General features: G+C 43.6%; 1 protein-coding gene across 2 annotated transcripts in view; it reads left to right on the top strand.

The window, feature by feature from the left end:
• The window catches only part of LOC144772892 (acetylserotonin O-methyltransferase-like), a 719,863-nt gene that overhangs the window by 530,659 nt on the left and 163,415 nt on the right, over window positions 1-25,789 (top strand). The gene's annotated exons all lie outside the window — the stretch shown is intronic.

The raw sequence follows: 25,789 nt of genomic DNA, 5'->3' as shown, positions 1-25,789 counted from the left end.
AAATATCTCGACGAATTGAATAAAACACTAAATGAATTTGAGATGTCTTTGAAACAAAGCAAATATGAGAAACTTAAGAAAGATACAAGCAGATGGACCAAAGAAAAAATTTACCCCTATATCAAGGATGATTATAAACCATCTCGCGAAAACACCACTGAAGATGAATCATCAGATACTGGATCCAATAGCTCAAGTTCAAGTAGAAACAGAAGTCCTAGACAACAAGGCAGAGGGAGAAGCTTCCGAAGACCTAATTATCAAGGCACAAGAGGATGGAACAATTACCCCCCACATATGATGTTTCCGCACCAAGGATACGGCATGCCGCCTTTCCAGCACCCACAGGGGCCACCCCAACCCTGGGGTTATCAACAACAGGATTATGGATATTTTGACCATACGTCTTTTTTACGGGCACGCCAAGGACGCAACAAAGGAAGGAACAGGAGAGGAACCAATGTACACTGGGACACCACAACAGAGGACCCACCGAGAGTATCCACGAGGAGTATGACAGGGGCATCAAAAAAATGAGCCTAGTAGTGAACCTTACAGACATTGAACTATCTGAACCACAGAAACAAGTATTAGAAAAGGGACTTGGATATGTCCCTACAGCTAACTTGGATAAATTCCACCTATTCAAGGAGATACAGGAGTTTATGAGACGCTTAAAACTCCAAGTCTTCTTTAAAGACAAAGAAGACCACCAAAACAAGGGAGACACAGGACTCAAACCAAAATCCAATTTCACCCCGATGGATAATACACTACCTGTGGAACTACTTGCATTCGAGAATGCTGTTATGAAGGAACTTGAAGAATTGAACCATATAAACAAACGAGTATACCAAAAAATCTCCAAAGAGGAACGAACAGCCCTGCGCGAATTAAGTAACAACAAAGAAATGGTAATAAAACCAGCAGATAAAGGGGGTGCTACAGTAATTCAAAGTAAAGAGCAATATGACAACGAGTGCATGCGACTTTTGAGAGACCAACGAAACTACGAAATCCTTCGAGAAGACCCAACTGGAAAAATAAGAACTAAAATTACCACGATGGTTGAGGAAGCTTTGGCCCATGATTGGATCACGAAAAAAGAAGGGGATTTTTTATGTCAAAAGAATCCAAAGATCCCCTACCTATATACTTTGCCAAAGATCCACAAAAGCCTACAAAATCCCCCTGGACGCCCGATAGTCTCCGGGATAGGTTCAATCTTGGAACCTGTGTCCAAATTCGCAGATGCTTTCCTAAGACCAATGGTCCAACGGACATCCACGTACCTTAAAGACACTAAGGACGTACTGAACCTCCTTGAAGATCAGACTTTTAACCCCGAAACCCAACTTCTGATCAGCTGTGACGTAGAATCTCTCTACACGAGTCTACCACATAATGAGACCCTGACAATTATTGAAGACGTGCTTTTTGAGGAAGAATGGGACTACCAAACTCCACGTAATGTCATTATGGAGTGCTGCTCTCTGGCATTAAAAGAGAACTTTTTCGAATATGAGGGTACCATATACCTCCAAAAACATGGGACCAGCATGGGGAGCACATTTGCTCCCAGTATAGCTGGTCTCTATGTTCACCATCTAGAGGTCACCAGGATCCTAAACCCCAGGAACCCTTTCGGGAGTAACATCAGAACCTGGAAGAGATACATCGATGATATCCTTATTATCTGGGATGGAGATGAAAAGACCTCTAAACAATTTCTAACATGGTAGAACTTACAGGATGATTTTCTAAAATTTACAAGTACCACCTCGAACAGCAATTTGGTTTTTCTGGACTTAAATATCTTCCCCAAAGAAGGGAAATTGATGACCACAACTCACTTTAAAAGTACATCAAAAAATTGTTTATTAATGTACCAGAGTTTTCACCCGAAACATCTGCGGGATAACTTGCCCTACGGTCAGTTCCTACGACTTCGCAGGAACTGTACAGAGGTCAGCAACTTCAAACTTCAATCAAAACACCTAATGAAAAAACTAGAAGAACGGCATTACCCGAAGAAAATTATTGATCAAGCCTACAGACGAGCAAGGAATAACTGTAGAGAAAGTCTTCTTGAAGATAAAATTCAGAAGGAGGAAGAGCAAAGACCAATTTGCGTTACCACATTCAACACTAGCTCGAATCAGGTGACTAAGATCATCAACAAGAACTGGAAAATTCTGAATAGTGGCAACCTCCAACTACCAAAACCAATCTTTTCCCATAAGAAAGCACAGAGTATTCGTGACTTGTTGGTTCACACTAGACCAAAAATCAATCGCAATAACCATGCGAGGAATGCGAACTTTGTGCAAGGCCACCATCCCTGCGGAAATTGCAAGGTTTGTTGCTTGACCAAAAAAAGTACCACAATCACCTTTAATGATGGAACGAAGTGGGAACAGAGAAACTTCAGCAACTGTAACAGCGCAAACGCTGTGTATCTCATTAAATGCCCATGTAACCTGGAATACGTGGGTATGACCAGTCGAGCCATCAAGATAAGGATAGGAGAGCACAAAAGTACTGTGAAATGCCAAAAATCTAGCACTAAACTGACAAACCATTTTTTAGAAATGGGTCACAAAGCAGAGGAGATGTGCTGGACAATTATTGAATTGGTCGCAAGAGAGGAACAACTCCTAGAAAAGGAACAAATGTTGGTGTTCAGAATCAAATCCAATAAAAACGGCTTGAACGTTGACATCCCATGGAGCCGATTATAAATATGTACATCAAATTACTTGAGAAATGGTCCCAAAAATTTCATATGAAGTGGCTATCTAATTACCCATTGATCTCGCAAACCACCAGCAGATCCCATGAGAGATAGGACGCAGTAGGGATATTCACGAGAGCTGTGTATTCTAGTTCTGGAAACAAAATCAGTGCTCTCAAATATCACGTGAAAAATAGCCAGAATCCCAGTCTCCAGTACCCAGTCACATAATACTGCCACTTTCCATCTTCTAATATACTTCAATATACCCTAATATATCCATATGGAACAATTACATGCTAACAATAATTTAAAATAAATTTAGAATCTAGTAACAACATAGAAGAAATACTTCCATTTTTGCATCAACCAGGAAGTGTTCCAAAACATGCGGCCATTTTGGGTGGGCAGTCTAGTGTCAGCAAGTAGTTAGAGAACGATGATAACACACAACCGGCATCCATAAAATGATGACAGCGATGCCGAGCCGGTGTCACTTCAGAGCGGCACGGGGGCAGGAATGAAGCTTTGGACACTAGCGGTCATGTAAGTACGAGACTGTGACCAGCAGTCGGAAAGCAGACCTTCTCAAAAACACGAGGTAATAACGGCTCTCGCGAACCATGTGATCTAACGAGAGGGTGCGGCTTTATTTACTTTTGCAGTTAACCGCGTCTGAAAACCCTAGTTTGCCGGCTCATGAGGCACATAATCAGAACTTGAAAAGTATGTATTTATGAATATACTTACGTTCATCCCCAATCTGCGACTTTTTCGTTTGCATTCACAACTCAGGCGATGAGTAAACCGATTGCAAAAAATAAGTGCCAAACAAAAGAAACAAATTATAAAGACGTGAGGCACAGTATATATGTATTTATTTGTGTTCATCCCGAATCCATTATCGCTTGCATTCGAAACTCGGACAACGAGTAAACCGATTGCAAAAAACGAATGCCGAACATGGAGATTTGAATATGGGTGCCTGCCTTTATGTATGAGTCATATGTATGTGTGTCTTGTCGAGATTATATGTGTTTTTACATGGAAATGAACAGGCTCAATAAGATGGAGCATGTTACTTTGGAAAAAGAGTTATGGCCAAAGTCCAGTGGCATTGCTAACACAGCATAGATTTATATGCATTATTCTAAGTTCAAAGTAAAATGAGCTATTTGAGAACTATGTGCAAAAAACCGAATACATCCATTGTGTTATTACCTTTCTCTTTATTATTTTTCTTCTCTCTTTCTTCACAGAGACCAATGCGTCTTTTTTTGGAAATATTTTGAGAATATTTTGCAAATATTTTCCAGCTTCAACCTGGGCCAACTCATGCCCCGAAGCACAAACTGATAGCTTATTTTTGCTACTAGTTTTTAGGACTCTAGGCAAACTTCAGAACTGAGTACCTTTCAGTAGGGACCATCAGAGGTCCTGATGAGCAGACAGTAGGGGACTGTCTGTGAAACATGTCGACCTGGTTGGTGCTAACAGCCCTACCTCACAAACCCCTTTTTTAACATTCCCAGCCATGGAAGCGAATAAAATTATTTTTTCCACTAGCCAGGTAATTTTTATTTTATTTTTATTCACATCACAAGGTCCCTACACTTCACCAATTCCATTCACAATGCACTAACACATAGTCTTTCATCACTTAAACAGTGCTCCCGCGTAGCTCGTAGGTCGTAGCACGCCCCGCCCCGTAGAGGGATGGGAAGACCCCCATGATGAAGCATGACACTAAGGGATTCTTAGTGTGTGAGGGGTATTTTAAAAGCACATAGCGCCTTCATCTCACCAATCTGAGGAAGAGCCTTATTCCACCCCTTCTCATTAAAAAACCTTTCTAAAAAAAACCATAAATTTAACACTTGCACCCCTATTTTTGATAGAATCTTTTTGTTAATGTGGATCTATAAGGAGGGTGATTCTATTGATTCCTCTATACTTCCTCTATTGTTTTGGAGTTCACGGCAGCGTGCAGCTGCGGAAGTTTAAAAGACACTTTTTTCTTGCAACACACGTCGTGACTCTGTATTTGGTAGGCACTAATCCAAAAAACTGTGTACAATGGCCGACCTGGGTCTCGCTTTCACTGAAGATGAAATCTCAAACCTAATGGCAACATTAGGGACTTTTGAAGGTTTAAATTGTGGAGATCCTGGCACAAAAAACAACGATTGGGATGAGTTGGAAGAACTGAGAAGAACACAATTCAAGACAGCAATCCATGGGCTATTGATGTCTGAATATCTCAAAGTGAACACCGCTCCAGCAGGCCTCATAGTACGCAATGAACCTTTTATCTTTCTGGAAGACAAAACCTTCAAAATTGATTGGTCCCAAATCTCGTGGCGATGCACACGAGATTGGATTGTGCTAATAATAAAGACCGCGAGCAGACTAGCAATGGACCTAAAAGTGGAGATACAGACAATAGAAGTACGATTAAAGAACTATGAATCTCCAGCAACCCTAAAGAAATATCTCGACGAATTGAATAAAACACTAAATTAATTTGAGATGTCTTTGAAACAAAGCAAATATGAGAAACTTAAGAAAGATACAAGCAGATGGACCAAAGAAAAAATGTACCCCTATATCAAGGATGATTATAAACCATCTCGCAAAAACACCACTGAAGATGAATCATCAGATACTGGATCCAATAGCTCAAGTTCAAGTAGAAACAGAAGTCCTAGACAACAAGGCAGAGGGAGAAGCTTCCGAAGACCTAATTATCAAGGCACAAGAGGATGGAACAATTACCCCCCACATATGATGTTTCCGCACCAAGGATACGGCATGCCGCCTTTCCAGCACCCACAGGGGCCACCCCAACCCTGGGGTTATCAACAACAGGATTATGGATATTTTGACCATACGTCTTTTTTAGGGGCACGCCAAGGACGCAACAAAGGAAGGAACAGGAGAGGAACCAATGTACACTGGGACACCACAACAGAGGACCCACCGAGAGTATCCACGAGGAGTATGACAGGGGCATCGAAAAAATGAGCCTAGTAGTGAACCTTACAGACATTGAACCATCTGAACCACAGAAACAAGTATTAGAAAAGGGACTTGGATATGTCCCTACAGCTAACTTGGATAAATTCCACCTATGCAAGGAGATACAGGAGTTTATGAGACACTTAAAACTCCAAGTCTTCTTTAAAGACAAAGAAGACCACCAAAACAAGGGAGACACAGGACTCAAACCAAAATCCAATTTCACCCCGATGGATAATACACTACCTGTGGAACTACTTGCATTCGAGAATGCTGTTATGAAGGAACTTGAAGAATTGAACCCTATAAACAAACAAGTATACCAAAATATCTCCAAAGAGGAACAAACAGCCCTGCGCGAATTAAGTAACAACAAAGAAATGGTAATAAAACCAGCAGATAAAGGGGGTGCCACAGTAATTCAAAGTAAAGAGTAATATGACAACGAGTGCATGCAACTTTTGAGAGACCAACGAAACTACAAAATCCTTCGAGAAGACCCAACTGGAAAAATAAGAACTAAAATGACCACGATGGTTGAGGAAGCTTTGGCCCATGATTGGATCACGAAAAAAGAAGGGGATTTTTTATGTCAAAAGAATCCAAAGATCCCCTACTTATATACTTTGCCAAAGATCCACAAAAGCCTAAAAAATCCCCCTGGACGCCCGATAGTCTCTGGGATAGGTTCAATCTTGGAACCTGTGTCCAAAATCGCAGATGCTTTCCTAAGACCAATGGTCCAACGGACATCCACGTACCTTAAAGACACTAAGGATGTACTGAACCTCCTTGAAGATCAGACTTTCAACCCCGAAACCCAACTTCTGATCAGCTGTGACGTAGAATCTCTCTACACGAGTCTACCACATAATGAGACCCTGACAATTATTGAAGACGTGCTTTTTGAGGAAGAACGGGACTGCCAAACTCCACGTAATGTCATTATGGAGTGCTGCTCTCTGGCATTAAAAGAGAACTTTTTCGAATATGAGGGTACCATATACCTCCAAAAACATGGGACCAGCATGGGGAACACATTTGCTCCCAGTATAGCTGGTCTCTATGTTCACCATCTAGAGGTCACCAGGATCCTAAACCCCAGGAACCCTTTCAGGAGTAACATCAGAACCTGGAAGAGATACATCGATGATATCCTTATTATCTGGGATGGAGATGAAAAGACCTCTAAACAATTTCTAACATGGTTGAACTTACAGGATGATTTTCTAAAATTTACAAGTACCACCTTGAACAGCAATTAGGTTTTTCCGAACTTAAATATCTTCCCCAAAGAAGGGAAATTGATGACCACAACTCACTTTAAAAGTACATCAAAAAATTGTTTAATAATGTACCAGAGTTTTCACCCGAAACATCTGCGGGATAACTTGCCCTACGGTCAGTTCCTACGACTTCGCAGGAACTGTACAGAGGTCAGCAACTTCAAACTTCAATCAAAAGACCTAATGAAAAAACTAGAAGAACGGCATTACCCGAAGAAAATTATTGATCAAGCCTACAGACGAGCAAGCAATAACTGTAGAGAAAGTCTTCTTGAAGATAAAATTCAGAAGGAGGAAGAGCAAAGACCAATTTGCGTTACCACATTCAACACTAGCTCGAATCAGGTGACTAAGATCATCAACAAGAACTGGAAAATTCTGAATAGTGGCAACCTCCAACTACCAAAACCAATCTTTTCCCATAAGAAAGCACAGAGTATGCGTGACTTGTTGGTTCACACTAGACCAAAAATCAATCGCAATAACCATGCGAGGAATGCGAACTTTGTACAAGGCCACCATCCCTGCGGAAATTGCGAGGTTTGTTGCTTGACCAAAAAAAGTACCACAATCACCTTTAATGATGGAACGAAGTGGAAACAGAGAAACTTCAGCAACTGTAACAGCGCAAACGCTGTGTATCTCATTAAATGCCCATGTAACCTGGAATACGTGGGTATGACCAGTCGAGCCATCAAGATAAGGATAGGAGAGCACAAAAGTACTGTGAAATGCAAAAAATCTAGCACTAAACTGACAAACCATTTCTTAGAAATGGGTCACAAAGCAGAGGAGATGTGCAGGACAATTATTGAATTGGTCGCAAGAGAGGAACAACTCCTAGAAAAGGAACAAAGGTGGGTGTTCAGAATCAAATCCAATAAAAACGGCTTGAACGATGACATCCCGTGGAGCCGATTATAAATATGTACATCAAATTACTTGAGAAATGGTCCCAAAAATTTCATATGAAGTGGCTATCTAATTACCCATTGATCTCGCAAACCACCAGCAGATCCCATGAGAGATAGGACGCAGTAGGGATATTCACGAGAGCTGTGTATTCTAGTTCTGGAAACAAAATCAGTGCTCTCAAATATCACGTGAAAAATAGCCAGAATCCCTGTCTTCAGTACCCAGTCACATAATACTGCCCCTTTCCATCTTCTAATATACTTCAATATACCCTAATATATCCATATGGAACAATTACATGCTAACAATAATTTAAAATAAATTTAGAATCTAGTAACAACATAGAAGAAATACTTCAGTTTTTGCATCAACCAGGAAGTGTTCCAAAACATGCGGCCATTTTGGGTTGGCAGTCTAGTGTCAGCAAGTAGTTAGAGAACGATGATAACACACAACCGGCATCCATAAAATGATGACAGCAATGTCGAGCCGGTGTCACTTCAGAGCGGCACGGGGGCAGGAATGAAGCTTTGGACACTAGCGGTCATGTAAGTACGAGACTGTGACCAGCAGTCGGAAAGCAGACCTTCTCAAAAACACGAGGTAATAACGGCTCTCGCGAACTATGTGATCTAACGAGAGGGTGCGGCTTTATTTACTTTTGCAGTTAACCCGCGTCTGAAAACCCTCGTTTGCCGGCTCATGAGGCACATAATCAGAACTTGAAAAGTATGTATTTATGAATATACTTTCGTTCATCCCCAATCTGCGACTTTTTCGTTTGCATTCACAACTCAGGCGATGAGTAAACCGATTGCAAAAAATAAGTGCCAAACAAAAGAAACAAATTATAAAGACGTGAGGCACAGTATATATGTATTTATTTGTGTTCATCCTGAATCCATTATCGCTTGCATTCGAAACTCGGACAACGAGTAAACCGATTGCAAAAAAAGAATACCGAACATGGAGATTTGAATATGGGTGCCTGCCTTTATGTATCAGTCATATGTATGTGTGTCTTGTCGAGATTATATGTGTTTTTACATGGAAATGAACAGGCTCAATAAGATGGAGCATGTTACTTTGGAAAAAGAGTTATGGCCAAAGTCCAGTGGCATTGCTAACACAGCATAGATTTATATGCATTATTCTAAGTTCAAAGTAAAATGAGCTATTTGAGAACTATGTGCAAAAAACCGAATACATCCATTGTGTTATTACCTTTCTCTTTATTATTTTTCTTCTCTCTTTCTTCACAGAGACCAATGCGTCTTTTTTTTGGAAATATTTTGAGAATATTTTGCAAATATTTTCCAGCTTCAACCTGGGCCAACTCATGCCCCGAAGCACAAACTGATAGCTTATTTTTGCTACTAGTTTGTAGGACTCTAGGCAAACTTCAGAACTGAGTACCTTTCAGTAGGGACCATCAGAGGTCCTGATGAGCAGACAGTAGGGGACTGTCTGTGAAACATGTCGACCTGGTAGGTGCTAACAGCCCTACCTCACAAACCCCTTTTTTAACATTCCCAGCCAGGGAAGCGAATAAAATTATTTTTTCCACTAACCATGGAATTTTTATTTTATTTTTATTCACATCACAAGGTCCCTACACTTCACCAATACCATTCACAATGCACTAACACATAGTCTTTCATCACTTAAACAGTGCTCCCGCGTAGCTCGTAGGTCGTAGCACGCCCCGCCCCGTAGAGGGACGGGAAGACCCCCATGATGAAGCATGACACTAAGGGATTCTTAGTGTGTGAGGGGTATTTTAAAAGCACATAGCGCCTTCATCTCACCAATCTGAGGAAGAGCCTTATTCCACCCCTTCTCATTAAAAAACCTTTCTTAAAAACCCATAAATTTAACACTTGCACCCCTATTTTTGATAGAATCTTTTTGTTAATGTGGATCTATAAGGAGGGTGATTCTATTGATTCCTCTATACTACCTCTATTGTTTTGGAGTACATGCAATGCTCCCTGATGTGTGTCCTGTGATCCACATAATTGGTGATGAGTGTGGTTTGTGGGATGTTGCAGTACAGTGTGTTGTGATGGGTGTGAATCACTTTCCTGACCTGTGCTTGTTGTTCTGTCATTATCCCTAGGTCACTCCCACAGAGGCATGATTCTCAAGAACATTGATCCCTGCACCTGGTAATGCCAACTTATAAGACAAACATGTGATTAAAACATGGAGGTCACACAGCATTGAGTGTTTACGTGGTGTTTAATAACAGGTTGTGGATTGATGTTAGTGCATATTTACAAGTAGGTGTTGGGGGTAAGTGAGAGTTGAAGGTCATGGCAGATGAAAACACCGTGGGGACACCACATTGTGTGATGTCCACCTAGTCCAACAGATGTGTGCCAATGCTTGGCATTGTGGGGCAAGATAGTTCGACCCCTCTTAGAGCGGGTGGATGGAGCATTGCCACTGCTCTCAGCTGTATCCAGCCTCGGACGGCCCCTCCGTCTTGGAGCCGGAGCGGAGACAGCTGGGGGCAGGTTGGTCAGGGGCCATCTCCCTGTCAGTGGCCTCAGGTGATGGTGGCGGTGGTGTTGGTGACCTGCCCCGCTGGGCTCTTGGGTGAGGGGGAGGTGGTATGCCGCGGGATAACCACTCCCTCCACAGAGCAGTTTGCTGGCCCATGAGGTCCACAATTTGGCCAATGCGAGAGTCCATGGACCGCAACAGCTGGCTGCTCTCTAGCGAGTCTTGGTGGGCCCGATCGGCCTGTGTCTGCGACCGCTCATAGGATGCATAGACTCTGGCGATGGCATCCAGGGTCTCAGCCCCAGGATGGGGTGGGTCTCGTTCCCGACCTCGACTAGCACCTGCACTCCTGTATGTGACCTGTGGCCTCACCTGTGTCCTCTCCCGTCCACTCTCCCTGCTAGCCTGAGATGTCGATGGCCCATCATCGTGCGATGGGTCAGGCAGGGTGGCACAGGCAGGAGTGGTGGTGGTGGTGGTGGTGGTGGTAGCTACACAGCTCACAAAGGCAGGTTTTGGTGTTCTGACACAGGCCAAGGTGGTGGAGGCAGGGATGTCCTGGGAGCCTGATGGCCATGGGAATGTGCTTGGGCCAGCAACGTCCTCTGCACCCGAGCTGTCAATGGGTTCGTCACCAGAGAGTCCAGGCTGTGAGGGAGCGACTGGTGCCGGCAGTTGCTGCTTTCGCCGGTCAAGTTGCGATCACCTGAGGGACAAGAATTTCAGAATTAATGCTGTAGACATGACAGGTTTTTGGTAGCAACATTACAAATCACTAAGGAATCAGCACATGGTTGTTGTTGTCATCATGTTGTTGTGGTTGACAGTACAGGGCAATATGGTGGCGTGTAGGTGGGAAGGCAATACTTGGATAAGTGTGGTCCTGTCCTGCTATTGGATGGTCCCCCTGTGAAGATGTCTATCTACCTGTCAGTTTGCAGGAGGAGATGCACTGGTCAGCAAATGGTGGGCGGACTCCATCTTGCTCTGGAATGAGACATGGGGGCCTGTGGGGAGTTGTAGTGCTGGTCTCTCACACACCCCACCCACCTCTCTCACACCCCCCACCACCCTCCCTGTAGACATGGGGGCCTGTTGGGAGTTTTAGTGCTGGTCACTCACCCCCCCACCACCCTCCCTGTAGACATGGGGCCTGTGGGGAGTTGTAGTGCTGGTCTCTCACACACCCCACCCACCTCTCTCACACCCCCACCACCCTCCCTGTAGACATGGGGGCCTGTTGGGAGTAGTAGTGCTGGTCTCTCACACCCCCCTACCCCCCACCACCCTCCCTGTAGACATGGGGGCCTGTGGGGAGTTGTAGTGCTGGTCTCTCACACCCCCACCCCCCCCCCACCCTCCCTGTAGACATGGAGGCCTGTGGGGAGTTGTAGTGCTGGTCTCTCACACACCCCACCTACCTCTCTCACACCCCCACCACCCTCCCTGTAGACATGGGGGCCTGTTGGGAGTTGTAGTGCTGGTCTCTCACACACCCCATCTCCCACCACCCTCCATGTAGACATGGGGGCCTGTTGGGAGTTGTAGTGCTGGTCTCTCACCCCCCACCCCCCACCACCCTCTCTGTAGACATGGGGGCCTGTGGGGAGTTGTAGTGCTAGTCTCTCACACACCCCACCCCCACCTCCCTCCCTGTAGACATGGGGGCCTGTGGGGAGTCGTAGTGCTGGTCTCTCACACACCCCAACCACCTCTCTCACACCCCTCCCACCACCCTCCCTGTAGACATGGGGGCCTGTTGGGAGTTGTAGTGCTGGTATCTCACACCCCCACCCCCCACCACCCTCCCTGTAGACATGGGGGCCTGTGGGGAGTTGTAGTGCTGGTCTCTCACACACCCCGCCCACCTCTCTCACACCCCCCACCACCCTCCCTGTAGACATGGGGGCCTGTTGGGAGTTGTAGTGCTGGTCTCTCACACCTCCCACCCCCACCACCCTCCCTGTAGACATGAGGGCCTGTGGGGAGCTGTAGTGCTGGTCTCTCACACCCCTACCCCCACCTCCCTCCCTGTAGACAAGGGGGCCTGTGGGGAGTTGTAGTGCTGGTCTCTCACACACCCCACCCACCTCTCTCACACCCCCCACCCCCACCACCCTCCCTGTAGACATGGGAGACTGTTGGGAGTTGTAATGCTGGCTGCTTTGACAACATGCAAGCCTGGGAACGTAGGAGGCAACATTTGTGCTTAGTCATGGTGGGTGCATTTGAGCCCAGGACTTCACATTTGGATGACTATGTGGCCCACATGCATGGATTGGAGCCTGGGAGATGTGTCTTGGCAGTTGCGCAAGACAAACCATGGCAGTGTGATTGTGGTCATTGGCCTCTAGTCCCTCTTCGATTCCTTCCAGGCTCTCAGGGTGCAGTATGCCCAGCACCTTCTCCTCCCATTCTGCAAATGGAATGGGCTCCAGGGGAGTGCCGCCGCTAGTGTGGTGTGCCCGCAGGTGGTTCTTGGCCCTGATGCCTTTCACCCTTGCCTTGAGGTCGTGCCACCGCCTCTGGATCTCGTGTTTGGTGCGTGGCACAGTACCAGACGCATTCACTCTGGTCACTATCCTGTCCCACATATTGGTTTTGGTTGCCAAGGTGGTCTGCTGGACTAGGGTACCGAACAGATGTGGTTCGACACGGATGATTTCATCCACCATGACCTTCAACTCACTGTCTGTGAACTTGGGGGTTTTCTTGGGTGCCATGGTGTGTGATGTGCAAGGTGTTGGGTGGGTGGGGTGGGGTGTGCAGGTGTGTGGTGTGTAGAGATGGTGTTGTGGGGGTTTGTGTGGTGGCTGTGTTTGTGTGCAGGTTGTATGTGGGTTTGTGTGTGTCTGCTGTTAGTGGTATTCTGCCTCTTGCTTGCAGCTATGCTGTGATGCAAAGGATTGTGGTAATGGGAGGGATTCATTTTATTCTCTGTGTGGTGGGTGGGTCCCAATGGTTGTTGCCAGTCAGGTGTTCTGTGGGTGTGGTGACTTGGGTGCATATTTCGGTGATTGGGGGGGGTGTCATTGGGGCGTGTAGTTGTTGGGGGTGGGTGTTTCAGGTAAGTGGGTGTCCTGTTTAGTGTGTTTTCTATTTACTTCCGTCCGCCATTTTGTGATCAGTTTGACAGCAGGGATGTTGTTCGTTTGGTCCTTCCACAGTCATGCTCCGTTTGTCGATGCATTGTTTCCGCTGCGGTCGAGGAAGGTGGTGAGTTCCGTTGGACTGGCGGCGTTATCCTAATCGTGCGGCCGGACCCTCCGCAGGTATTACGGCGGTTGGCCCTGTTCCCACGGTCATGTTCGACCGCGGCGGAGGGTGTTTCTATGGTACCGTCTGCTTACGGCGGTCTTTGGTGTGATCCGTCCTCCGCGGACGGTGTTTGATGTGTTCCGTCCGTCGCGGACGGTGCTTGATGTGATCCGTCCGCCGCAGTCAGTGTTTCTTGACATAAATATCCTAATCGCAACCGCGGATTATCCGCGATGCGGTCTGGAGTGTTTTTGCCGCGACCATGGCGGACGGGACACATTTCCGTCCGCCATCCTAATAGGCCCCTTACTTTGTTTTTCGGGTTTTCCTGGATCATTTCTTTTTTTAAATACCTATTTTCGGGTTTTGAAGGGTATATCGAGTGGATTACTTTGGAGAGGACTCAACATGGATTTGCTTGCATTTTTTCATTTTTTTGGGGTTTCCTTGGATTGTATGGATATTTTTAACACTGTGGTATGGATTTGTCATCATTGTATTACTTTGAAAGCAGCGACAGAAACTGTAAGTATTTTAAAAAATATTTATGAGTGGGAAAGTTGTTTTTATTTGTTATATTGCAAATGTATATGTAACAGTTTGAAAATAAATTATCATACTACATTTAATGTATGTATTTAAAATGTATTTGATAATTTAATTAAAAATTGTTTGATATAAAAAAAGAAGGAACAGTTATATTTAGAAATGTTAATTGTTTGATGTTAAGTTATGATATCTTTTAGATAATCATTTTAGCTCTCATTGAGAGATATTCTAGTCCTCTGGTAGTTGAGTAGAGGGTAACTTGGCTTTGGAGTGTGTTATACATTTTTTTTGTTTGCTTAGTTAATTTAGGTCCAATCAGGGTTACTGATTGCTCCATTCTGAGCTCTTGGTAACTCTGCTCTTTTGTAGGGATTGTAGTAATTTGTGAAGGGTAGGTGTCCCTCTGCCTGTGGTTGCTTGGAAGGCATTATGCCATCCTTCCACTGCATTGTTTGTTTTGGCTTCCTTATTTAGGGTGCTAAGGTAGACATTCAACCAGGGAATTTGATATTTTGGTTGTCTTCTATGTCCAGATCGGTGTAGCCTTCCTACCCATGTATCTTCAAAGTAGTCAAGCATAGGGCTTAGTCTTTCTTTGTTTCTTTTGTAATAGGGGCTGTCAATGAGAATATTATAGTGTTCTGCAACCTCTATCACAGGAACATAGGCCAGGGAAATTCGTTTTTTTAATTTGGTAAACAAAGGTTGTCTGTGGCGTATTGGACACTTAGGGGACGATTCCGATTCGGGAAAAAAAACGTCCGTATGAATTGTATCCGGAGCCCTCTCCGTACGATTCGTACCCGTCCGTCCGAGTCGTGTAGTACGATCCGTATTCCGGGAATCCGTCCGAATCATCGCGATCCGTACGTATTGCAAGGCTGAAACGTGAACCGTACGACTTGTACACATGCCGTACGACCCAACAAGTACGATCCGGACCGGGGTATGAGGACGTCAGGTAAGAGCGAGTCGTACGGAAAAACACACAAACACATTCACACCGTACGGTCCGTACACCCCATGATCGCAGGGGTACGGTTCGTACCCCTGAGATCATGGGGTATACGCACCGTACCCCATGTACGATGGGTGTATGCACCCTACCCCATGTACGCTGGGTGTACGCATCGTACCCCATGTACGATGGGTGTACGCACCGTACCCCATGTACGCTAGGAGTACGCATCGTACCCCATGTACGATGGGTGTACGCATCGTACCCCATGTACGCTGGGGTGTACCCATCGTACCCCATGTACGATGGGTGTACCCATCGTACATGGGGTATGGTGCGTACACCCATCGTACATGGGGTATGATGCGTACACCCAGCGTACATGGGGTACGGTGCGTACACCCATCGTACATGGGGTACGGTGCGTACACCCCATGATCGCAGGGGTATGCACCACACTCCTGCGATCATGGGGGTTACACACCGTACCCGGGGGGGCCGTTCCGTACCTGTTTCGGCACTAACTCTGCTTTAACGGCTGTTTCCAGCTCCCGTAGAAAAAGGGTCGTACGGTGCGTACCCGACACGTATCGTACTTGCTGGGTCATAAAAACCAGCCGCGAACCGTACAGATGTCGCGTACAGCGGGTTCCGAGGGAGAATCGTACGGAGATTAGAGTTGTACGGTCTCTGTACGACTCGTACGGAGTACGGCTCCTGGTACGAATCGTACTTCGTCGTACATACGGGGGACGTTGCAGGGTACGATTCGTACGGGAAAACGCTCCGAACGGCTATTCAGAGCGGTTTTTCCCGAATCGGAATCGGCCCCTTAATGTAGATTTTTGGAGATGGCGCCCGATACATTGATTAAAATGATAATAGCAACCTTGTATTGCTGTGTGAGGGTATGTTTTCAGGATACTGTTTATCATTGCTTTTTCAAAATCAATGATAATTCTTTCTGGAAAATAGTCATTAGTTTGCTGTTTGACTTGGGTTAGGACTTCTTGGTAGGTAGATTGCTGTTTGTTTGGTAGAAGGGCATATAGGAATGGAATATTAGCATTTTGATAATGAACATGGATGGTATATAATTAGTAAAAAGGTTTAGGACATACTGCAAAAGTACCGTCCATCATCCAAGTTTTGCATTGGTGTAGTTTAGTCATGTTGTCTACAGTAGCAAATATTATTACTCTTTTATCTTTACATTTGTTGTCATATAGGATAAATGGCACATTATTGTGAGTTACACAGAGTTCAGGGGGAATGTGTACTTGTTCAAAAGTTGTAGGTGTGGGAGGAGTAGCAGATGTAGCTCTTTTTTGTCTGGCTATTGTTCTTTTTAGTGAATCTATAGATGGAAGTTGGCTAGAGGCATGTTGGGGCAGAACACTTAAATGCTGTTTTAGAATAGCAGTTGTTGTTCGATCAGTACTAGTACTAGCTTCTTTAAGGGAATCAAGCATTTCTCTAATCTCAATTTCTGTTACATTGGGTGGGTGGTTATGTTCCTTGGTATAAGTCACAGTAGTTTCCTCAGTTATAGCTCTACCATAACATTTTGAAGAATAGTATTTACTGCACTTCCAAAAAACTTTCATATCTTTCTGTTTCTCTTGAGTATGTAACAAAGAAGTAATTTCCCTTTCTAAGAAGACACACATTTTGCTCCTTCAGTCATGCTTTGTTTTTCGTGCTAGGAGACATTAAACATTACAATATTAGGAAAGTATTTAAATTATGCATGTTGTATTAAAAAAACACTGTTTTGCATATTCATTATTTACCAGTTTATTTCTTTGTTGAATTGAGGTCTTTATTTTCTTTTAAATTTTCTTTTCTGTGTATTTCTTCAGTACCTGTGGAGATGGATAAAATGTGTTAGCATATTTTAAAATTATTTTTGATTCTTTTGTTGTGCACTGCTAGCTAGTTTTTGCTCTTTTCGTGCATTTATTAGGGTTTTCAGTCATGTTCTAAATTATATACTTACTTTTTAAATTTTTTCTTTTAAGTGCAGATGTTGTGCTGGTCTTTGTTTTATTTCTCTCTGTAGGAAATAGAGTAAAAACAAAAGAGTTGTTTTAGTTATTTGTTTTCTAATACAGGTTAGAAGTTTTAGATTTACGTTTTTAAATATATTAAGGTGGTAGTACTTACTTTAGATAGGTGTAGCTGGTTTTCTGTTGAAGTTAATCAGTTTTCTCTCAGCAATCAGGCAGAGTTTTCCCCTCCTTTTCGTTGGTGGTTTGGAGTGTAATTTTAGCTGGTTTGATTATTCTTTTTATAGCGTTAGTTAAATTGTTTCTGCAAGTTTATTGGTGTTTTAAATTGGTAGCCTTTTCTTATTTGTTAATTGGAATTGTTTTAATTGTTTTGTCAGTTGGTTTTCTTACATGCCTGACGCCAATTACTTTTTTTTTGAGGAGGAAGTTCTTTTTTTCTGTTTTAAAGTGAAAGAATCTTTTTAATGTGTATTAAGAAATGTTTTATTATTTGCAATGTTGTTTATGTGATTTAAATTATGTGTTGGATGCAAATGTTTAATTAGAAATTGTTGCAATATTTATTGTATGCTGTATTGATTATTTAAATTATTATATGTTTATTTCTGATGTGTATAACATGTTTTATTTATTAGAAATTGAATTTAGCCTGTTTTTTGTAAAGTCAATGTTATATAATTTCCGATATTTTTGCATTCTATATTGTGGTGGTCGATATTTTTTACATGCGATATTATTGGTGGTCGATAATGTTGTTATCGATATGTTTTACTATCGATATTGTGGAATCGATATTTATGTATTTTCTTGTTTAAGTATAGGTATTCGATATTTGTGTAGGCGATAATTAATCATCAATATTTTTTCTACTCGATATTCGGTCTGTCAAGGTTATGTCAGTGATTCGGTAGCTGTACCATTGCAAAGAGGGGTACCCTGCACATGGGATTTATGGATTTCACTTCTGCTTTTGACCATGTTAATCGATCCAAACTGATTTTGGGGCAGCTGAGTATAGAACCGTTTCTGGTGCCTTTTTTACATTCCGACAATAATACGTCAGCAGCGAGAAGGTGTAAAGAAGATGGTAGCATGACAGACTCCTTGGTGGTTTAGCGAGGGGTCCGCCAGGGGTGTGTGTTGGCCCCTCTGTTGTTTACACTTTATATAAATAAATTATGGGATCTCCTCTCAGGCAGTACTAAAGACATCCCAAGAGCAGGGACCATATTGATCCCCGCATTTTTGTATGCATATGATGCAGGACTGTTTGCAAGGACCGCTGTAGGCCTTCAAAACCTTTTAAATGTTTTTATTGAGTTCATGGTGCCACTTGACCTAGCCACCAATTTTCCAAAATCTCATACCATGACTATGGGTAGTAAAACAGCTGCTAACTGCAAGTTTTATTGTGAGAAGGCAGAGCTGTCGAAAGTGTCCACCTTCCCTTATTTGGGGGCATTGTTTGATAACCATGGGACCTGGACCGCACAAAGAAAGCAAAAAGAGAACATACTGGCCAGAGCAGTTGAGTCTGTGAGGGATTTTTCGAAATGGGTGGGGTCTGAACCAATACCTGCTTTACTTAAGGTGTACAAAGAAAACACTATCCCCATGGCCACATATGGGTGTGATGTATGGGGTTATAAGTATGTGAGGGACATCCAGGAGGATGAATACAAATGTATGCATTAGCTTCTTGCTATTGTCCCTCAAGTACTCCTGCCTTTATCCTGCACGAAGAGCTTGATGTGGGGTACAACTCTGACCACATTGCTGTCGCGCCATTGGCACATTAGTTGGTGTTCTGATCGAGCACAACCACTACATTGAACCAGTTTGTTATAATGGACTGTATTGCTCATGAGGGGGCTTTAAGTATTCTATGGCTAAAATATATTAGCGAAGAAATTAAGCAGTTGGGCTGCCCTGATATATATACTAAACCAAGATTTCTAGGCATAGCAGCCATCAGGGATTTCAACCTGAAGTTTCAGGCCAGACAGCAGATGATTAGGGAGGGCACAGAAGTAGCCAAGTCGTCAATGAGAAGGCATGTTAACTTATTATAAGTCTGTCCCCAAAGCTACAGCCCTGCCTGTCGCTGGTCTCTAACGTGCAACATCAGTACGTTTTAACCAGATTTTGGCTGAACCAGGTACCCTGGATATTAGCCTTCCCAAAGTAATATTCATTTCCGGGTGCCCTAAAGCTGTGTCAACTTATCGGGGCAGGATACCTTGCATTTTATCTCTTTTTGTGAGTTTTAGGCACCATTGCGCAAAACAAATCATACTCCTGTTACTTTGAGAGACCAACTTCGTGCATTACTATTTTTACAGATGCTTTCGTATCCCATGTTGTGCTTTGGGGTTGCATGCTATCTACTAGGGGCCACAAGAATTAGGAAGAAGATACCTCTGCAGTAGTCATGCTACATTTATGTAAACATGGTCACTGTATCATATGCACTTATGAGCAGTTTATTTTTTCAAATGTTTAATACCACGGGTCCTTTTTAAGAAATTATATTTATGCCATTTTATTTGTTGTATTTTTATGAGCATTTTGGTACTCGTTGTTTGGTCCTCCTTAATGAGTTTTAATTCTAACTGTTAACTGAGTTACCTTAGGATGCACAACACTTGAATGAAGGGCTATGTACAATTTCTTCTTCTTAAATGTATTGATTGCTTTTAGGTTTAAAAATTTTTTATTAACTATCTGCTTCACTGGCTTTGATTTGCTGAATAAAGTATTTTTGACTGACTGACTGTTAAAATAATGTGCTTCTAGTTTAGTAATGAGTGAGTATGTTTGAGATGTCATCCCAGAGATGCTCATGCAACCCCAGTGTGAGATCTTATAACTTAGCTATGAGCTATATTTCACTGACATCATTAGCTAAACACTGATGTGAAAGAGATGACTGAAGAAATATATTACTATTGTGTGTGCGGTGCTTCCATGAAATTTTATAATCACTGAGGAATAGCTCTGTTCCTAAAGAAAAGAGGATAGATCAACCTATTGTGGTTGTGGACGTTGTAAAGGTGTTCTCTCAATAAGGTTGGATAGTAGAAAAAGTGGTGAATTCCTCCTTTTTTACTTGGTGCCCTCACACACCCTTGCGAGTGTCATGCTTCATCATCGGGCGTTGCTTCTCGTGGGGGTGGCGCTGCTGTCCCCCACGGGCCCTGTGAGAGGGCTATTTAGCTGAGATTTTTAAGAAGACGCCACAGTTGTGCATGTGGGTGTGTGGGCCTGGAGAAGTGAGTGGGTGAGCTAAAATTATCTTCCATGGTACCCAGAAACTAGGGCCATATGTATCAAGGCCAAATGGGTTCGCAAACGCTGAAATTCGCAGAATTTCGGCGTTTGCGAACCCATTTTCGCTAAATGGTATGTATGAAACAATTTGGGTGCAAAATAAGGAATCGCGAAATTTGCCATTCCTTATTTTGCGATTGCATTTAAGGAATCGCAAATTTTGCGATTCCTTAAATGCAATGTATCAAGGAAAAATAATTTCCAAAATGCCCTTAAGGAATCGCAAATTACCACCAACTTCTAGTTGGTGGTAAGTTGCGATTTCTTTTAAAAAAGCATTTTTTTAAAAATCCAAAGGTGCAATGTGATGCTCATACATGCCCTTAGGGCATGTATGTGCGCCATATGCCCACACATGTTATTTCCAGGGGTGCAGCAGGGTGTTCTTGAGACACCCCTGCACCCTTGAAAATATCCTCAATTTGCGATTAACAAACTGCGAATCGCACATTGAGAATAATTTCACATTCATTCCTATGGGCCTCCTGGCCCATAGAAATGAATGGGAAATTATTCCTTAATTGCGATTAGCAATTTGATAATCGCAATTAAGGAATTTTAAGGAATCGCTAAAAAATAGCGATTTTCTTCATACATACCATTTTGCGATTTCTAAATAGCGATTCCTTAAAAATCGCTATTTAGGAATCACAAAAGGGTATGTTGACACATATGGCCCCTAGTTTTATTCAGGGGTCCCCAAGATAAGGTTAAAAAGTGTGAGGGATATGGAGATCCTCCTTAGAACAAATATGGGAGAGGAGTGAGTATTTTACAGCTGCTCTTGCATCCGTGAAGTAAAATGTGAATATAAAAAAATGTTTTTTAGATCAACATGTTTCGCACTACAGCCGGTCCCTAGTGTTTCCAAGAGTGCTTTGTCAGGACTATGTGATAGAGTAAAGTGAGAATAAAAGTAGTAATCAGGGAAATGGCGCCCTATACCCCTACTGTACCTACAGTACCTACAGTCTGGTGTCAATGCGTATTAGCGCTGACTTAGAATTCTCAATCAAATTCTATGCTCCAACCTGGTGAAAAATAAATTAAATAAATGAAACAAAAGAGAGAAACATACAGTTCTTAAAGAAAAGCAATTCAGTAACATATTCATCATGATGGACGGCGCGCGATGGTATCATGCATCGTGTATCAGTGTGAGTGGGCATGCTAGGTGTCAAATGCCCAGATCGATCTACTGTCCAAAGTGACAGAATGGTGTGCCTTTTGTAAACCTGTGTGCTCACGCATACAGGTGCTCCATTACCCTAGTGAGGCTAAACAAGCCAAGGGTGGTAGTCATTATGCACACATACATCATAAAATGACAGACCCCGTGATCAAGAGTTAATGGCTATCCTAAGGAAATTTTTAACAAAGGAAGGAGAGAGAGAGTATGTGGATTCGTTCTCCCTAGGTAACGTTAACAAAACAAGAGGAATCCATAAAGTTATGGGTTGACGATGTCCCTACTGTGGTTGGGAGCACGTCTGGTGTTTTTAGGTACCCCTCACACACCAACAGGCCCCTTGGTGTCATGCTTCATCATCGGGGTCATCGTATCCCTCTACGGGATACGGCGTGCTGCGACCAGCGAGTACGCGGGAGCACTCTTATGGCTATGTGTGGTGTATAGTGAGGGTTGTTTTATCATATAGTGAGTGAGTGTGGTGGTGGGGTCGGGATAGTGAGTGGAAATTAAAACTGCAACAGCAAAAACGTTGTCTACATGATTACGTGCCCCTGCCGTCTGGAATACATTGGCATGACAACAAGAGCAATAAAAACAAGACTCAATGAACATAAGAGCAATATACGGTGCAAGAAGAGCACCACCAAAATGGCCAACCACTTCCTGGAGATGGGACACTGTGTCAATGACATCCATTGGACTATCATTGAACAGTTGCCTTCAGAACATGGCCTTTTTGAGAAGGAGCAACGTTGGGTGTTCCGTTTGGGGACCCATATATCAGGCCTCAACGATGACATACCATGGGGGCAATTAAGAAACTGAGTTGACATTAAGACACCTCTAAATATACACACCCAGTGTTATATCCACCTTGGGACCGTGCTGTAAAAGGTTACCGACACCTTGCTCGCCTGACACATAGGAAAGAAGGAACATGAGCTCGATGAGACGAGCATGCACAGAGCAGCATGAATAACAGGGGCCGGGATTCTGCCCCATTAAGATAAATTAGTGAAACGAGTGGTTTGAAGTCATGACAATGTTTCAAAAAACAATTCATCCCGTTTTTGTGCGATGCGCATGCGCGAAACGGAGACGGACTCTCACGTTATACACACCCAGTTTAACTGAGCATCAGAAACAACAACGCATCCCGTTTGATGCAATGCGCATGCGCATAAACAGAGACGCACCCTCACGTTATACACGGGGAAGGCCACTTCTATGCGCATGCGCGTAAGACAACCGCGCGGCCTCTCACCAATTAACAGGCAGATCACCGGTAGACCAAATATGGGCTCCCCGGCGTCTAATTGACTAAATACCTGCGCACCGGCGGCTAATTAAGAAAGACCTGGGCGTGTACCCAGCATATAAAAGGGCTCGTCTAAAACACACTCTTAGACACAGCGGAGCCGGCGTAAGGGGCAGCGAAGAGGGATTCTCCTCATAGACCCGTGAGTAATTGAATGAAACGGACATTTCCAGACGGCATTGTAAGTACCAAACAATATAAACAGCAGGATGTATATATCTTGTCCATTTTTCCTGTTCACAGGCAGCAAGGAAGCACGGGTAACCCCTACGTTAGACACGGTCTCATGGAGCATTGAACTCCCATTTTTACAGTATGTTTCAGCGGTTTTACTGTTTACAGCACAGTTACCTTACCACCATTGGAAAGTACAGGTGGCACCAAACATGGCCCTAAATCTAGAGTGTGTGCTTTATGTTGTATGTGTGTTCGTTTTGTATGTGTCCTCTTTTTTCGAATATTTTTCGAATATTTTGGAAATAGTATTTTTTCACAATAGGCACGTTAAAAATAGTTGTGTAGAGTAAACACTTCGTGCCATGATTATTTTTCAACATTTTAAAGACCGCACTTTTTCTGCATGACCAATACCACGGATGTATTTAACCCATGGTCTTTTTTGAAAGCAAGGACTACCAGAATTTTTTTTTATCCTTTCTCTCTACAGGTCTGCAAAATAGCGGCTAAAGTTTAGGTACAATAATAGACCTTCACTAATAAATATCACTTTTTTGTATATACACAAATTAGAAAAACGTGAGTAAGGTGGGGATTTTGTGTAACCCTGTCCTGAAGAAGATGTTCTTACATCGAAACATGTTGACACACACCCAGAGGCAGCGCACATAATACTACGCTCTTCCTCTTATACCTTTTAACAGTACCAACTCGGGGAACCATTAAAGTTTTTTGAGCCTACCCACGAGTCAGGTCCTTTTTAATTTCCACTCACTATCCCGACCCCACCACCACACTCACTCACTATATGATAAAACAACCCTCACTATACACCACACATAGCCATAAGAGTGCTCCCGCGTACTCGCTGGTCGCAGCACGCCGTATCCCGTAGAGGGATACGATGACCCCGATGATGAAGCATGACACCAAGGGGCCTGTTGGTGTGTGAGGGGTACCTAAAAACACCAGACGTGCTCCCAACCACAGTAGGGACATCTTCAACCCATAACTTTATGGATTCCTCTTGTTTTGTTAACGTTACCTAGGGAGAACGAATCCACATACTCTCTCTCTCCTTCCTTTGTTAAAAATTCTGTTATAGGCAGCGCACAGCTGCGGGAGTTCCCCTATTCCCAAGAGGCACATACATACATCACATCGTACACACTTAGCGCACCTCTGATTAGACAACCATGGATTCAGAACACGGTCTCACATTTGGCGAGGAGGATGTGGACGCGATTCTGGCAGCCCTCAACCCTTTTGAAGGATTGAGCAACACAGACCCTGGGCCCAGCACTGCTGACTGGGATGAATTGGTCAACTTAAGAAAATCACAGATAAGGGCAGCATTACATGGCCTCCTGATGACTCAGTATTTAAGAAACAAGATAGCACCACAGGGCCTACTAGTCAAAAATGAACCGTTCATCTTTCAAAATGATAACATTTTCAAAAAGGAGTGGTCATTGATCTCGTGGCACTGCACTCGGGACTGGCTGGTCCTCATAGTGAAAACTGCCACTAGAATAACACAAGAGCTAAAAGTGGACATACAAAAAATTGGGGTCCAGCTGAAGGCATACATTAAACCAGCAGAACTCAAAAAAAGGCTGGAGCAACTGAACCAACAAATGGCAGATTTCGAGGCCACACTAAAACAAAGTAAATTCAAGAAACTGGGTAAAGACAAAGATCGCTTCACTCCGGAGACAGCCTACCCATACACAAAAGACGACTACAATAAAAGCACCGCCAACAGTGACCATGATAGCGATGGCTCAGACAGCAGTTCCTCTAGCTCAAGCACCCGCAACAACCAGCGGCAAAGAGGTTACCAAAGACGTCAAGGCCAAACTTATCCGAGACAGAGAGGTTGGCGGGGTTATCAGGCACAACCGTTCCAGCCTCCTTTCACAGCACCAACACCTTTCCCGCCATTCAACTATGGTCAAGGCCCGTTCGGTCCGATGTACCAACCATGGATGCCTGAGTATGACCCAAATTTTTACAGCAATCAGCCTTTTTTAGGCACCCGCCTGGGCACCAACAGAGGGCGAAACAGAAAAGGCAACACAGTGATGTGGCAAGACCCCAACCAAGAGGACCCGAGAGTGAACACGAGGAGCATGACAGGGGCACTATCGAACCCCCCAACCAGTTCCAGAGGGACCTAGTAGTAAACATTACACCTTGGGAACTGACAACAACACAAAGGGCAGTACTGAACAAAGGACTGAGTTTCGTCCCCACCAACAAATTGGATTCTTTCAAACTACACGCGGAAGTACAAGAATTTCTGCGAAAAATTAAGTTGCAGGTTTTCTTTAAGGATAAAGAAAGTATCCCAGAGACAGACACGGGTTTGAGACCCTTATCATCTTTTACACCACCTGATGCCCTGCTACCCATCAAAGTATTAACCTTCGAGAAGGCGGTAATGAGCGACCTGAAGAATTTGAATTCCACAGTACGACCAGTTTTCCATAACACCAGCAAAGAGGAACAATTGGCAATACGTGAACTGACCG

Source organism: Lissotriton helveticus, chromosome 8, assembly GCF_964261635.1.
Source record: "Lissotriton helveticus chromosome 8, aLisHel1.1, whole genome shotgun sequence".
Classification (NCBI taxonomy): domain Eukaryota; kingdom Metazoa; phylum Chordata; class Amphibia; order Caudata; family Salamandridae; genus Lissotriton; species Lissotriton helveticus.
This window is presented reverse-complemented; position numbering and strand designations above follow the sequence as displayed.